Here is a 17,400-nt window from a genome sequence, read left to right on the forward strand (position 1 = left end):
TGGACGACTTCCAATTCGCAACGATTGCTTGATGGAGTTTCACAAAAAACATTAGATCGTTTTATTTATTTATTGCATGAGATAGGGCTGATGTTCCTAGAATTTTGGATTAGGACTAGGAATTAGATTTTAGCGTCTTTAGCATCCAGGGGCGGATCCAGAGGGGGGCGATCGGGACGATGCCCCCCCCAGAAGAGGAAACTTTCTTATTTTATATATATAAATAAAACCCATCCCAAAGTTTAGAGCCCTTAAAAGTAGCAGTATGACAACCCATCGCCCCCCCTCCCCAGAAGTCGGTACTGGATCCGCCCCTGTTAGCATCTATGACCAAGTTAGGCTGTCTTATATGAAGGATGACATTCCTCGGCGATCACATTATCCAAGGAAAGGGAAGGAAGGAAGTGGTCAGGGACTTATATGTTAGGTCCATCCCGGTACTTCCCTGCTGTGAATGAGGAAAACTTCGATCAGGAGAGCTGGCCTGAAAGGCTTTTTACACTTTTTCGACCGAGTATCCCCACCGGGAATCGAATCCAGAACCGCTCGCACAAAAGATGACTACACTACGCGGCCCACAATAGAATTTTGGAAATTTACCCATTAAAAGATAAGAGTGGTGGGGGTCCAACAACTCTATATACAATATTATTACTGACCTATTATTTTTATTTACCAGATCGAGTAAAATGCAAGAAATTTGGCGTTTGGAAGCAATTTGGTTCCAAAAATAAGAATTATAAATTTTATTGAATTCAAAATATAGATGACTCTCAGGCACAGTTTTTTTTTTAAGCCTGCGCACATAATTTTTATTTTCCATAAGAGGGCCCTATGTAGATTAGTAGCTAAGGAACATATTTTATGTGAGCGTGCTCTCGGTGGAGAGTATGTCCCTCAAACAAACTCGGATTATATTTTAGACAGTAGGAACATAGTAGATTCAGTCCTAAAAAGGGACGTTAAATTTCAATCGAAATGAAATGAAATAAAATCTTTCACTTTAACGTCCTACGATTATGCCCTTTGGACTAATGGAGGCGGATGAATAAAGCAAGTGAATAATAATGGAAGAATTGGTGGAATGAAATAGTGGAAGTACTCCGAGAAAACTCATGAACACGATGTTGTCCAACACAAATTTTATATTCAGAGACATTTGTTTCATAGAACCTGCATCTATCAATAATAGATTGATTTGCATTTATATATTTTCTTAATAACCTGAATCTATCAATGATTGATTGAATTGTATTTACATCCTTTGTCAATAACCTGAATCTATCAATGATTGATTAATTTGTATTTACATCTTTTGTCAATAACCTGAATCTATCAATGATTGATTGATTTGTATTTACATCCTTTGTCAATAACATGCATCTATCAATGATCGATTGATTTTATTTAATGCTTTGTCAATAACCTGCATCTATCAATCATCGATTGATTTTATTTAATCCTTTGTCAATAATATGCATCTATCAATAATAGATTGATTTTTTATTTACATCCTTTGTCAATAACCTGAATCTATCAAGGATTGATTCATTTGTATTTACATCCTTTGTCAACAAGCTGAATCTACCATTGATTGATTGATTGATTTCTATTTACATCCTTTGTCAATAGTAAGCCTATATAAGGCAAGGCCTACAGTTTAGCGTGAGACCTGAACACGCTAGAAGGCACTAATATTTCCCATTCGTCATTCACTTTCCTTTTTTTAAACGTATTTCTTTTCAGATTTGAAATGTCAATGCGTTAAAATTCCACGCCGGTACACGAGAAAACAAAAACATCTTGATTATTTGCGAAAGTAATTAACGCGGCCAGCACAAACCATGGAATTAAATACTGCTCATGGTTTTCTCTGTGTAGAAAGAGTTTAGTAGGAGGAGCACTGACACGGAAAAAGACCACAATTTGTTTTAGTATTCTGTTTATTTATTCTCCACTCATCTTTTTTTATTCTTTTTTCAAGCTCTCTTTGGACAATCATTTTTCCCTCTCGGTTCCATATAAAAGAATTGCAAATGTAGAGGATGCAGCACCGCACCGCACCGCACTGGACTGGACTGGACCAGTCACGAGGTGTTAATGTTAGGTTGTCAAAGCCGTTTGCTTGTGTCTATGCCCTCCTCTCCAATCCATATGCATTAGCACATAACGTTTTGTTTTAGCGTGATACAGCGTTTTGTATGGGAGACAAACGAAAATGTAAATGACCACATTGCTTTACGAAAGAGTAGTATTTTTCAGTCAATGTGAAAAATGCTCTAACTGGCATCATATTACATGTCACGGTGCAGCTAATGATAATAATAATAATAATAGCAACAATAATAACATTATTTTATTAATACTACTTGCTTTATGTATATATAGTGAATAAAAAGCGTGACAGTCGTAGTCAATTGTTGGATGCTTATCTACACTTTTCCTTTATGATTTATTACCAAAGAAAACGTTTTGAAAGAAAGAATAATGCATAATTCTTAATGACTGTTTAATTGTTATGTGTTCGTTCCTTGGTATTACATATTCAATACTTTCTCTTATTCTTGTTCCATGCTGTTTCACAGATTTATTTCACTCTTTTTTCTTTTATTGTTTCCCTGCACGTTATTTCACTGTATTTATGTCATCTTCTTTGTAACTAAATTAAAACTATAAACTTACTAGTGCTCTAGGCTTGCAAAGCTATATACATACATATACATATTTTATATTAAATGATTCTGTTTTAGTTTAACGCCAATAGTTATGCCCTTTAGGCTAAATGACACAGATGATTAATGAAAATGAATGATTGGGATATTAAAACTTTTTGTGCTATCCCACTGGGAATTGAACCCGGGATCACGTATACTACCTAGTAAATCAGTAGGGAGGGTATATATATATATACAGGGTGTTTCAAAACAACACCGATAACGTTTGGGAGGTGTTCCTGATATCAAGATAAGACGAAAAGTGTGGATCAACCTGGGTGCACAAATGCTTCCTTTCGGAGTTATAGGCAGCCGAAAACATGAAAAAATGAACTTTAAAGCTTCCAATACTTTGGAGCTAGTGATGTCAACTGGCTCGGCTCGGCTCGGTTCAACTGAGCCATTGGCTCGAGCCGGCTCGGTTGCGATGAGTCATCGGCTCATTTCGGCTCAGCTCAGGTGAGTCATCGGCTCGGTTCGGCTCAGATGAGTCATCGACTCAGTTCGGCTCGGCTTAGGTAAGCCACCGGCTCGATTGCGATGAGCCATCGGTTTGGTACGGCTCGGCTCAGGTGAGCAATCGACTCGGTTCGGTTCGACTCAGTTCAGTTGAGCCATCGGTTCGAGCCGGCTCGTTTGGAGTCAGCTATCGGCTCGGCTCAGTTCGGCCCAACTGAGTCGAGAGCTCGAACCGGCTCAGTTGGGTGAGCTGTTGGCTCGGCTCACTTCTCAGCTCGGTGGTCACTAAGCCGTGAGCCGAGACACTCGAGCCGTTGACAACACTATTTGGAACCTACCGTAGTTGAGTCAAGACTTCGCTTAGGAACTAGTATGTGCACTATCCAAATATCCATGTTTCAGAATTCTGTGGTACTTCCACAACAATTTTTATAGAGGTAGTTGGTAAGTACTTCAAATTATATGCCCGTAGCCGAACTGCCACTATAAAATTGTTTTGCGTGAGTAACTTAGGATTGCGAAACATGTATTTTTGAATAGTGCACGTATTAGTTCCTAAGTGAAGTTTTGACCTGACTACAGTAGGTGCCATAATTTTGGAGCTATGGACTTTTAATCTTCAGTTTTTCGTGTTTTTGGCAGCTTATAACTCTGAAAGGAAGCATTTGTGCACCCAAGTTGTTCCATACTTTTCGTCTTAACTTGATGTCAGAAATCACCTCCGAAACGTTAATGTGTTGTCTTGAAACGCCATGTATAATATATATATATATATATATATATATATATATATATATATATATATATATATATATAAGCCTTTTGTGTACGAGATGCGGCTGAGGCCTAAAAATTCAGTTGACAGTTGAAGATAGCAGTAGCCCTGTAGAGTAGTAGAGAGATCTGAAAAGGCAAGGATAGACAACCCTGAAGAAAGATTGTGGTCCTCCAAGTTTGGGATTACGCAAAGAGCTAATAACTTCTTTTGTTAAACATAGAATTTCCAGAAAACTACACCACAGGCTCAGAATGATAATGGATTTAATTATGGAATATTGGCCTGCGGTGGCTCAGTGGTAGAGCGTTTACCTCTGGTGCGTCGGATGACTTGTTCATTCCAGCTCCTGCTGAGAGAGCTTTGTGGTGGACAAACACCTTATGCGTGGGTTTTCTCTTGGTTCTCCCGTTTCCTCCCACTTTTTTCATTCCACCAGGTACCTCGAAGTCGTCTGACGTAGAATAGTGAATCAAATCTATCACGCTCTAATAGACAAAAGACACGCATCAACCACAATAGATATTAGAAGCCACAGAGGACACAATTGCGACACAGGTCACTATCTGATCAAAGCAAAATTAAGAGAAGAAAAATATCAAAACAAATACCAGAAGGAAATAAAAGGTAAATGGGAAAGCGTAAAGTCCAACTCCACAACTACAAAAAATATTGGATGAAATAGTACACAGATAGGATAATGAAACAACAGATAGTAAATGGAAGACGTTTGAAGCGCCTGAAGTAGTAACTGAATTTGGACAAGGGTGACATAGTGGTTTACAATGGTAGAGTGTGGGGTCTCTGGTTCGATTCTGGCCAAGCAAGTTTGTGGTATACAACATTATGCCCGTGAGTTTTTTCGGGTTACTAATGTTTCCTCAAACATTCCCATTTTCCAAAAATTCTTCCATCATCAATCACTTGCTTTTATCATCTGTCTCCTTTAGTAGGGATGGCCACAAAGTTCCGGTAACCGGTTCCACGAGGAACCGGTTCTTGGAGATCCGGTTTTCAGAACCGGTTCTGGGACCGGTTCCGGACTTAGACCCGAAAACCCGGTTCCAGAACCGGATCTTAGGGACCGATTCCAGACCTGGATCCGAAAGCCCCCAAAGACCCGTAAAGGAGGCACAAAGTTCACCTTCAAAACACTGCAAAAAGGACCATGCGCTTGTGCCCTCCCCGCCCAGACCCGCTTATGCCTCCAGAAAAAAAAATGTTGGTCCACCACTGGGTGTTTAGTCAAATGAGTTGGTCAGTTTGCCTGTTTAGCCAATGAGTTTGCCAGTTACCCAGTTTATTTATCCAAATGAGACAAGCGGCCGCCGCCTGGGCGCCTACCTGTCGCTTCCACCATTTCATCTAGCACACTGTTCACAGCCTTCCAGCAGCTCGGGTTTAGCGTAGGGATGGTCACAAAGTTTCGGCTCCAGTTCTTGGAGATCTGGTTATCAGAACCGGTTCCAGACCTGGATCCGGAAACAAGGTTCCAGAACCGGATCTTGGGACCGGTTCCAGACCTGGATCCGAAGTACCGGTTCCAGACCTGGGTCCGAAGAGCCACTTCCGGACCTGGATCCGAAGAACCGGTTTCAGACCTGGATCCGAAAAACCGTTCCGGAACCGGATCTTCGAGAACCGGATCCATTCAGGCACGAAAACCGGTTCCACCAGAAACCGGTTCTGGCCATCCCTATCCTTTAGCTTAAAGGGCATGATCGTGAGATGTAAAACTGAAAGATTTCATGTCATGAATTGGACAAAGAAAAGTGATACTAAAATAAATAAAACTGTGAGTATTATTACCTAAAGTAAACAAAAAAGAAAAAACAACAGAAAACCAAGAAGGCAAAATTGAATAACCCTATAATTATATTTTTAATCTAAAGCTATTGGTAAAGAAAAAAAGAACAAGCAGAACAGATTGGTTTGATTAAGAAGGTCGAAATGTAATTAAACAAAAGAATAATGCGAGGAAGAAAATGATTGAAAAAGTGACCAGAAGTAATGGAAGAAGATGAGTAAAAGATACTTACGAAGAGAAATTGGATGCAAGAACAAAGAAGGAAGCCTAATTCGAAGACATATTTAAAAAATATATGTAAAGAACATTTGCAAGAAAAAATAAATGATGAGGATGAGATAGACGAACTTGAGGAAGTAGAAAGAAGATAAAAATGGAATGAAATATTTGATTTTAACGTCCCACGAGTGTCCCTGTTAGGCTAAGAAAGACGGATTAGGGCAAGTGAATTACGATGGAATAATTAATGGAATGAGGATGTGAGAGGAAACGGGAGTGCTGCGAGGAAAAACGACGGACACAATTTTGTTCACTGCTAACTTATTTGGATGAGGATCAAACCAGAGACCTTAGGCACAAGAGATAGGTTTTCTATCACTTAACCATAATTTACAAACTTCTTTCAATTGTTTTAGATTTGATATTTTCGGTTAATTTCAATCATGTTTTAACTTATGTGTGATCAGTGTTTTTCTTGTTCTTACATGCCGAATATATTGGAATAGCATATTATGCACACAACAATATATACCTTCGATACATATAATAATTTTGATAATAGACCCTAATATTGATATATAGCACTCATTGGACTACATGCTCCAAACAATAGAGATTTATCTGATAACGGAGAAAAATTCTTCGCACATCAAATCCGCAGCAAAAACCTGTTTTGGTGCTCTACAAGCTTACCAACTGCCGTCTGCTGGTTGAAATATTAGATGTAAATTGGGTTGCATCTGTACAGGCGTTTGTGATAACAGCAAAAGTACTGGATCCAACCCAATGGAGTTGTGGCAGTCAGGAGGTGATACTTTCGCTGCTGACTGTACACTACCTTCACATAGCACTTCACTTCATCATATCTTCCTTATGGACTACTGCGTGATAAAAAGTGGACTTTGCATTTTGTATTTCTACCGTACTATACCTGTGAGTGGTAAGGTCCCGCTATACAGTGTTTTGATTATTTATACCTACAATCCTTCAGTAGAAAGCACTCAATGGACTTCAAAAAGAAAATGAAGCAGGTATTCAAAACCATTTCGAGTGTAAATTAAAGACTGAGAATGTGACTGAATGAAAATGCTTCTAAACAAGGGCACCCCACGGGGGTTCAAAGGGTCCGAACACCCCCCAAAAACCTTTCTAATTCAAAGTTCATTTGTACTCACAAAACTACACTTGTTTAACAGGGAAATGGTTGTTTTATTTGTTTTCTGAAAATGTTGGTAGACGTATTTTACAATTACTCATTTTTCGGTGCAGAATAATACTACATAGAGATAGTAAGCTTGTAGCATTGAACTGTCCCTAAAGCTTGGATCCCTCCCAATAAAAATTTCTGGGTGCGCGCCTGGCTCTGAACAACCACGTTAGATGATATTCAACTGCTGCATTTGCCTGAAAAGAAGAAACAAAAAATGTATAAATTTCAAGCAATATCCTTACTGTAAGGTTATTATAAATGATTGTCGGGGTTTCAGTTTTGTCTTGTATTGTACGATGGATATGAAACACGTAACTGCAAAGGCTAATGGACAAAAGAAAACATACTGGTCCTTATCCAGAGTCGTTATTACATGTGATTAGCGTCATGTTAATGGTTTGATCAACCATTTAATTATGCAATAGTCAAACTCTTAGTATGACGTTAATCACAAGAAAGATCGTTTCTGAATAAGGCCCAATAAGTTTATTTATTTATTTATTTATTGTTTCAGCAGGAGTCCAGAAGTTCCAGCTTTCGTTCTGGGAGTCAGGTTTTACGAAATGAAAATGGAAATTGTACGAGTAATGCCAATTCATTGTTCAATCAACAATGGAATGGCCAATGAATAGAAAGCTGAAACAGATACCAAACAAAATGTCCAATACCATTCCCAGATACCTTCAAAATCAGCGCCATAACATTGATATTTTTCTGGGAGGGGGGGGGAAGCATTAACACCCTAAAAAGTTGTTTTTCTAATTCCTGGGACCCCTCTTTCCATCTTTCTCTTACTTTTTATGGCCCCTCGGAGCCTGTGGGCTGTCCTGCACGACAAGGTCTGTGGGGCCGTTAGTTACGCTCCTGGACCCCTTCCATACACGATAAATTAATTAAGGGGACAATATTGACACATCTTAAAGTCATTCGAATAAATATTATTTTAGGGCCCCTAATAGTAGATATTTTTTTACTGAAATGGGCCCACGACTCATTTTTGTTTTATTTATCTTTTGTATGGTGTTTTGTTTACGTAATGTAGTGAACCAGTTTGATGCTTCATTTATAATTTCATGTTCGTATCGTATATGGAATGAGAAAATTTTGTCTTAAAGTGGCCCCCCTCGAACGGCGGGAAGCTTCCCTTGGGAGGGCAGTTACCCCTGCCCCCCACAAGTTACGGTCCTGTTCAAAATGGCTGCTATTCGTACTCTGGATGATGCAATGTGAAAGCGACGAGTCAGTTGTGATTAGAAATTTCATTGAAGTTACTGAGTTATTACTGTGCAAAGGACATTCAGTTCAAAAGGAATCCGATATCAGTTAATTCTATTCGTACGTGGAAAGAGTAGTAACCGTCCATGTGGTACAGAACTGGACCAAGTAAGGGAAGGTTTTCCGTAATAAATCAGCTGTAAAAATAAGAATGTCCATGGAATATCTCCTTCCGCAATTGAACTACGATATTAAGATTTCATAATGGTTTGACGCAGGACGGAGTCCACTCCAAGGTAATAGAGAATTCAGGTGAGTTTTGAATCAGCGTTTAGCGTTACGATGGACCAACTATAATCAGAGCTACTTTCGTGGCCAGCTAGTTCTCCAGACCTAAAACAGCATGGTTTTGTTCATGCAGAGAACACCATGCGTCAGTCAAGATTCTTGTTTCTTCTCCACCTGCAAGTATCCCATAACTGAAAGTGAGAATCAGGGCCACGGGGGCTCAGTCGTAGAGCATTCATCTCTGGTGCGTGGGGTAACTTGGTTTGATCCCAGCTCGCGCCAAATGAGCTTTGTGGTGGACAAACACCGTGTAATTGGGTTTTCTCGGGGTTCTCCCGTTTCCTCCTCCTTTCTTCATTCCACCATTTCATTCATTATTTCATCATCACCATCTCCTTTAGTCTAGCCGCCATAACCGTGGAACGTAAAACTTAAAGATTTCATTTTGAAAATGAGAATCACACCCGCTATTTAAAGCGTTATCGCTGACGTGCTAAGGAAAGTTTTGACGAAACGAACTATACATGATTATCAAACAGAGTGACTAAAGATATTCGTATAGAGCAGTTATAAATATGTGTATTTGAACTTAAAGGAGTTCACTAGATAATAAAAGTATGACTGGATCTACATTTCACGAATAGTTATAATGACAGTATTGGAAACACCGACAATAATTTATAATAATCTTCTCTATAAACTAATGTTACAGCAATTATCTAATATTTCATCAGAGAACAATGTGAAATGGCTACAAGCATAATATGCAGTTTGCTATAGCAGGAGATTTAAGGTACACACTTAAAAACAAAAGTCCAATCTTCATATACTTTGAGAAGAAGACATATTCATTGTTACGAAATATATCATAAAATATTTTAATGAAAAAAGGATGAAAATTGGAGAAAAAACGTTGTTCAAATCTATATACTACAAGAGTAAATCTATACCATAAAAGTGAAAGTAACTACGTTTGTGATTTAATAACTCTTGAACCACCCGACCAATCTCCATCAAAGTTTCAACATAGATGAGGTTCGGGCCCAGGATGTTTTTTATCATTTCACTTTGAAGGTGCAACTTAGGGAATTTGGAGGAAGAGATATATAAAAATGATTGAAAATGACCGATATTAGTGTCGAATTTATAGTTTTTGGGGTCCCTAAGTTGATTGGTGATAGTTTTGGTGCCCTTTATGTCCAAAATGGAACGTATTCTCCCCGTGCGAAGCACAGGCATTCTGCTAATTATTTATAATGGGACAATTTATTTCCTTTTAAAATGATTATTCGTTTATTTGTGAAATGTTTGAAGGCCTGTTATAGTCACAATAAATACTTGATGCAACTGTTTGAACAATTACTGGATACACTAATATTAAAGATAGTTCAAAATTGAATAATCTTAATATTGAACTCTCTTCAAAAGAAAGCACATTAAAATGGTTTAGGTCGAAATTTGAGGCAATGTGCAATTATTTGCAAAGAATGGATATGCTAATCTAGTGTGTTCTGTATTGGAATCTTTTGAAAGTTCACGTTGAAGGTGATTCTAAATACTATACAGGAAACACCAGCAAAGCAAATTTGTTGTGGAAACATCGTCGTCGTGGGTTTTCTCGGAGCACTTCCGTTTCCTTCAACATTAAAATGGGCTAGCCACCTTAAAGTTATTGTCAAAAGAAGTTTACGGTCTCCATCCTCCTTTTTTTGGTAATAACCTGACTCGGAAGTACCTTACATGCTAATACAAAAAAAAGGTCGCGGTGGCTCAGTGGTAGAGCGTTCAGCTCTGGTGTATGGAGTCCCTGGTTCGATCCCAGCTCGCGCCAAGTGGACTTTGTGGTAGACAAACACCGTGTGTGGGGGTTTTCTCGGAGTTCTCTCGTTTCCTCCCACTTTCTTCACTCACCATTTCATTCATTTCTCATCATCACCGTCTCCTTTAGCTTAGAAGGTATATTCGTGGGACGTAAAACTTAAAGATTTCATTTTCATTTCTAACGGAAAAATCTGAAACAATTCTACAGTATTATCAGTCCTTGAAAAAAATTAAAAAATGATAGATCCCATTGAGCTGAATTAAATGAGAAGAATAATTATAAATCCTCATGCGTAGATTTCGAGAAAGTCGAGGAGAGGAAAACTTTTTGTGTAAAGCTAAAAATTGATAGTAAGTATGAGACTGAAGTAGACCCTTGATTAAACTTTTTATTGTGGCAGTGTATCGCATGGCTGGAAATTATGATCAGGCCCACAACCAGAGGTGGGCTAGGGAGGGCCTCCCCCTAAACTTTTCATGGCCCCTCCAGACCTCAACACAAAAAACACAATTTAGATATGTGTAAGACAAAAAAATGAAATGAAATGTTTGAGTTTTACGTCCCACGCATATGCCGGTTAGGCTAAAGGAGACGGTGATGATGAGTAATGAATGAAATGGTGGAATGAAGAAAGTGGGAGGAAACGGGAAAACCCCGAGAAAACCCACGCACACGGTGTTTGTCCACCACAAAGTTCACTTGGCGGGGGCTGGGATCGAACTCGGGACCCCAAGCACCAGAGCTGAACGCTCTACCACTGAGCCACCGCGGCCCCCATGTGTAAGAGAACTTTTAATGAATTGGCCCCCCTAACATATTCATGCCCCCCCCCCCAAACTTCTGTGGCTGGTTGCGGGCCTGATCATCATCATTACTTTTATTTTTGTTTCAGTGTAATACTGTGTGAAGATAGAGACGTATCCGTTCAAAGACCACATTAAACTAAACAAAATCAGGTGCTTTTAAGGGGAATTTCTCATGCGTAGTTTTCGAGAAAAACGAACTCTTTATTTCGTTGAAAAGTATGTCGTCTGTCTCCAGTCCGATGTAATCGCTCGTTTTAATTGTGCTGGAATGGATCATTTATTTATTTATGCACTACAGGTGACTAGTGATCGATACATGGGTAGTATCATTAGTGATGATATGAAGTGTGAACGTTAAATAAAAGCAGGGGATAGGAATGACGAAGGAAGCCTTTAGGAAGAAGAAAATATTATTTTGTGGGACCTTGAATAAAAAGTTAAGAAAAAGACTCATAAAATCCTTCGTATGGACTATTGTGCTGAATGGGTAAGAAACATGGACATTATGGAAACATGATGAAAAACGACGATTGGAAGCTTTCGAAATGTGGGTGTGGAGAGAATTAAATGGGTCGAGCATGAAATGAATCAGACGACGTTAAAAATGATGGGAGGCAAAAGAACAATTTTAGATATTAAGAAAAGGAAGAGAAACTGGTTGGAACATTGGTTAAGATGGAACTGTATCGCGACGGACGTGCTAGAAGGTATGGTGGCAGCAAAGAGATGGAGGGGCGAAGGAGACTACAATTAAGATCCTGCCTTACTAAAAATAATACGAAATTTACCATTTTTCTTTTGCTTGATCATTCATCAGTGAAAGGAGACAATGAAATGCGAGTTACCACAATCATAGATAATGCTATTCTACAACAGAAAATATGAACCTGAAGAATGTTCAGTGTTGCAATCCATAGAAACTACAGTGTTGCCAGAAAAACAATTTCCCTAAAATCTAAGTTAAGACAGCGAGTAGAGGAATGAACTCAACTCCATTTGATTACGTATCATGTTGTTTTGGTTTCTTGTGAACTACTTTTTAATTAACATTATTATTTAGTTTTAATAACTGTATGTTAAAACTATTTTGTTTATTACAAACTAAATAAAACTATTATTTAAAAAGTAGTTCACTGGAAACCAAAACAATATGATACGTAAGCAAATGAAGTTGAGTTCGTCCCTCTACTCGCTGCCTTAACTTAGATTTTAGGGACGTTATTTTTCTGGCAACACTGTAATTTCTATGGATAGCAACACTGAACATTCTTCAGTTTCATATTTTCTGTTGTAGAATAGCATTATCTATGATTGTGGTAACTCGCATTTCATTGTCTCCTTTCACTGATGAATAAACAAGCAAAAGAAAAATGGTAAATTTTGTATTATTTTTAGTAAGGCAGACTCTTAATGGACGATATCAAAACAGAAAAATCGTGCGTGAAGACGAAGAGGTTAGCAGAAGACCGTAGAGCATGGAAACTTCTCAGTTGCGGCAAGTGACCTGCCAATAATGGCAAAATACGTATGATGATGAGTGTTATGTAGCAGATTGCTGTTCGACTTCTCCTAACAGATAGGCCATACTACTTACAACAGTTAAATACAGAATCAAATGTATCATAGAAGTGTCGCACAGATGACACTTGAGCTAAAAGTACTAAATAGTAATTACTGTTACACTTTTTGTATGAAGCCAGGGGTGCGGCTACATGAACAAAATTCAGAATTGTTTCCTTTTCAAACGAGTTTGTCTGTTATTCAGTTATTAAACTCGTTTACCGGTAACACTTTTAGGAAATGAAGAATACTTGTAATAGAAAACTAAAGAAAATAGAATTAAATTTAACCATATCACCATACTATTTTGAGTAATTTTTTATATCTATTTTCTTCGCGAATACTTCACCCCACTATTGCAAATGACAGCCGATAGTGGGGTCCCTAGATTTTCGGAATAATCAGTTCTTTGAAAATAGTAATTAGTTCTTATATACTGCAGTACTTAACAGGGCTGGATTTAGGGGAGGTAAACTGAAGCACATGCACCCCCCTTCACTGTAAATATACACTTATCTAAAATCAGAACCTAGCAGTGAAAAAGGAACATTTTCCGAAACTTTCTGCTCTCATGTGTCCTTTTCTGGCTTAAAAGAAAGCTTAGTTTTGCAAAAGCAATACCGGTAGTTTAAGTCTACTTTCTGAAGGTTGAAGGAAAAGGATTCACTGAATAGAGTAATATTCGTCATTCATACCACAGATACGTAAAGGCATTTAAAAACTTAGAAATTTAAATCAAATGTTGTGGTAGTTATTGGTTCACCCGCCTTCAAGAAATCCTGGATCCGGCTCTGGTACTTAATATATACCTATTTATATTAAACACAATATTATTACAGATTATTTTCTTGCTATTGCATAACAGTTTCTCAGTTTAATCTTAATTTGTCTACAAGTGTTCCTTAGTTAAAAGTATATTTTCGTAGACAATTTTTTATTTCCGTACGAATATTTTATTAATATACAGGGTGCGGCACGTAAAACCGGCCCGTCGTAATATTCTGGTATATTGTGTTTTTGGCAACACTTAAATAATCTACCTTCCTACCAAGAGATGGCGTGTCGAGGTCGGGTCGACTTACGTGACCTGCAGCAGTCACGTGCAGCCGCAGCCAGTGAAACTTGTCGAAACCAGTTGAGAAAAAGGCCTCGTTCTGTTAAGCCGGGCGAGTGTCAGTGTGTGATAATGCCGTATTCGATATCCGAGCGTGTTGCCATTGTTGAAGGGTACATTCTCACTGGATCTTTTGTGAAAACAAAGAATTTGTTTCGGGAGAAATTTCCAGGACGTTCTGTGCCAGCAAAAAGCACCATTCAGGAATTGATTGAAAAATGGCGGCGTACAGGATCGGTTCAAAATGCTCCCAGGAACAGACGACCATCTGTCTGCACACCTGAATTAAAGATGCAGGTGAAGGAGATAATGACAAGAAGTCCTCGAAAGTCAACCAGGAGATTGAGTCAACAGGTTCATGCGAGTGAGAGAAGTTGCAGACGTGTTTTAAGGGGACTGAAGTTAAAACGGTACCGGATAAGTGTTGTGCAAGAACTGAAGGAGCCTGACCTGCAGAAGAGGGTGCATTTCTGTTCATGGCTGTTGAGCAATGTTGCCAGTGGTTTCTTGGATCCACTAATGCTCATCATGAGTGACGAGGCGTGGTTCCACCTGTCTGGGTACGTAAATTCCCAAAACAACCGGTATTGGTCGACAGAAAATCCACACGAAATCCACCAGGTACCCTTGCATGATGAGAAGATTGGTGTTTGGTGTGCCATTTCCGCCACACGCGTTATTGGGCCCATATTCTTAGAGACGACAGTGAACAGTGACGTGTATATGGGAATCCTGGAGGAGTTTTATACACACTTGACCGAAGAGGAGCGTCAGTTATGTTACTTTCAGCAGGACGGTGCAACATGCCACACATCAGCTGCATCATTGTCCCTTGTGCATGAGATGTTTACACCAGAGAGGACAATCAGCAAAGGCTTGTGGCCTCCTCGGTCACCAGACTTGTCCACGTGTGACTTTTACTTACGGGGACTGTTAAAGGGAAGAGTATACGAAACAAATCCACACACAATTGAAGAACTCAAGACCAGGATCCAGGATGTCACCAATAGCATTACAACACAAGAACTGACAAGGGTATATATGAATTTCCTCAATCGTGCTCACATGTGTGTTGAAGTGGGCGGAGGACACTTTCAGCACCTGCTGTGAAGGCTGCTGTGAAGGTGAGTAGTCATATTCAATACATTACATTTCATTTATGTGTTGTAGTTAATCATATTCAATACATTACATTTCATTTTATGTGTTCACTTTACGGGCCGGTTTTACGTGCCGCACCCTGTATTTCAAACAACCTGTGGTTCTAACTTCACACACTGTTAGCGCTCATACTTCAATAAGTTAGTACACTGAAAATACAACAATAGCAGTAATAATAATAATGTCTACAGGGTGTTTCAAAAATGTGTCTCAATATTTTGGGTACAGATTTCTCATATCAAAATAAGAAAAGATGTTCATATGGACCTGTGCTCAAAAGTGGATAGTTTCGGAGTTACAGGGTGCCGAAAACATGAAACAAATGAACCTTATAGGTTCATAGCTCTACTACTATGGAACCTATCGTAGTCGGGTCAAGACATCACTGAGGAACTGATATGTGAACTATCTAAATATCCATGTTTAAGAATGCCCCAGTAATTACATACCAATTTTTAGGGGAAAATCCCAACCTACACCTCCTCGCGGGAGAAAGCGGGCAACGGCATAGGCGGCTAATGTAGGTGGTGACCGACTGACTCCCGGGATAAGGAGTCAGCCTCTACCGAGTGCCAACGGCCTTTTCGAAGGGCAGATGCGTGGGTGGAGGTCAGGGCACCTTCTTGCCCTTAGGAGAGGAAACTAACCTAAAAGGCAGATGAATCACAAGGTGGTCAACGGCCTGGAGATGTAGAAAGGGAATAGGAATATTACCACATTATCTTTTTCCCAGAACGAACGAAGGAGGAGAACAAATAAATTCGATGGTTTTTCCTGAGGTAAAAATTCCGGAGGTAAAATAGTCCCCCGTTCGGACCTCCGGGTGGGGACTACTTCCAGAAGAATCATCAGAGGAGAAAATAACAATAATAATAATAACTTTCATTTCAGCATAGGAACATGGAAAGTACGGACTTTACGGCGCACAGTGGTCCGAATAGCGAAAAAGGTGGACAAAAGTCATTTTATGAAGTTGAAGTTACAGACACAAAAGAAGTGTAACAGTCATCATCGAGAGTCAGTTCATGAGAATAACATGATATTGACTGAATTATCTCTTAGTACCGGTAATTATAGACGTCCCAAAATGGCAGAAGCTTCGTTGCAGGAAATTAGCAAATTTGTGACTTGAGTTTGGGAAATTGTTTTCCGAGCAGCCATGAGAATGAGGGGGCATATTGTAATTATTATGCACTTGGTATAGTATTATGTACGTGACACAGTTAGAATGAGCAATGTGTATTGCATCGTAGTAGTTATAATAAATACATATATTAGTACTCGTATGTATTGGAGTACCACAGACTTCTCGTAGAGTTTTAAAAAAATGGATACACATGTATACCACGAAATTTAAACATGGATAACAGTCGATAGTTGTCAATAAGCTGTATAAGTTTCATTGTCTACTTCCGTCTACTGCAGGAAATATGACCTTGGAATTATGATATTGAAGGTGTCCGCTTGAGGTGGCGAGACGAGCAGAAGATAAGCACGTAAGTTATAGCGTTTGTTTGACAGTGCAAGCACGTGGAGTTAGTTGAAAACGACAGAGCCGCGTGTACGGTAGCTATCACAAAGCTATTGAGTGTTTGCAGTGTGTGTTTCAGCATTGTGTAGTGTGGGGAAGTAAACAATGGATATACATATATCGCGTCTGGAGTTGCATGATAAAATACAAGAAAACAGAAGGAAAACCCGTGTGCAGCAAGAAGAAAGTGTTGTGCAATATGTGAAAAACAAGTGTGGATTAGATATAGATAGCGAAGCCACAAAATCGCTGTATCATGTAATGAGGTTGCATTTCTTTATTCCATATTATTGGCGCTGGAATAAGTGTCGGAGTAATTATTATGCACTTATGTAAATATTCGGGCTGGTTGAAGCAAGAAGTACATCTTACAATCACAGATGTTCCTTCCACTCCGTCGTCGGCAACAACTGGACGTCCTTCCAAAGAATTTCACGAAGTGTGTGACAGGACTAAAAGACGAAAAACGCAATCGTTAAGAAGTAATACAAGTACGCCTGAACTTGCATATGCTACGGTGATGAAGTTGCGATCTGACGGGGATGAACAAGCCGCAAAATTGTTGCAAGAAGTAACCACAACAACACCGACCAGGGGCAAAAGAATTCGTGACACTTGGATAAAGGAACGACAAGAAGCAACGAAGCTATCAGACGAGGAAGCGTTATCGATGATTGTCTCTACGAACTTAAGTAAACACCAATATCAGGCAATTAGAA

The 17,400-nt window shown here is 39.1% G+C and overlaps 1 long non-coding RNA gene across 2 annotated transcripts in view; it reads right to left on the reverse strand.

Annotated features, from left to right (window-relative positions):
- Positions 1–7,159: 7,159 nt before the first annotated feature.
- LOC145666312 (uncharacterized) overlaps positions 7,160–17,400 on the reverse strand; it is a 67,134-nt gene continuing 56,893 nt past the window's right edge. For both annotated transcript variants that reach the window (XR_014127714.1, XR_014127713.1), the window contains one exon: positions 7,160–7,378. This is a non-coding gene — a long non-coding RNA (uncharacterized LOC145666312). The remainder of the gene's footprint in view (positions 7,379–17,400) is intronic.

This window comes from Thermobia domestica, chromosome 12 (genome assembly GCF_964235325.1).
Source record: "Thermobia domestica chromosome 12, izTheDome1.hap1.1, whole genome shotgun sequence".
Taxonomy (NCBI): domain Eukaryota; kingdom Metazoa; phylum Arthropoda; class Insecta; order Zygentoma; family Lepismatidae; genus Thermobia; species Thermobia domestica.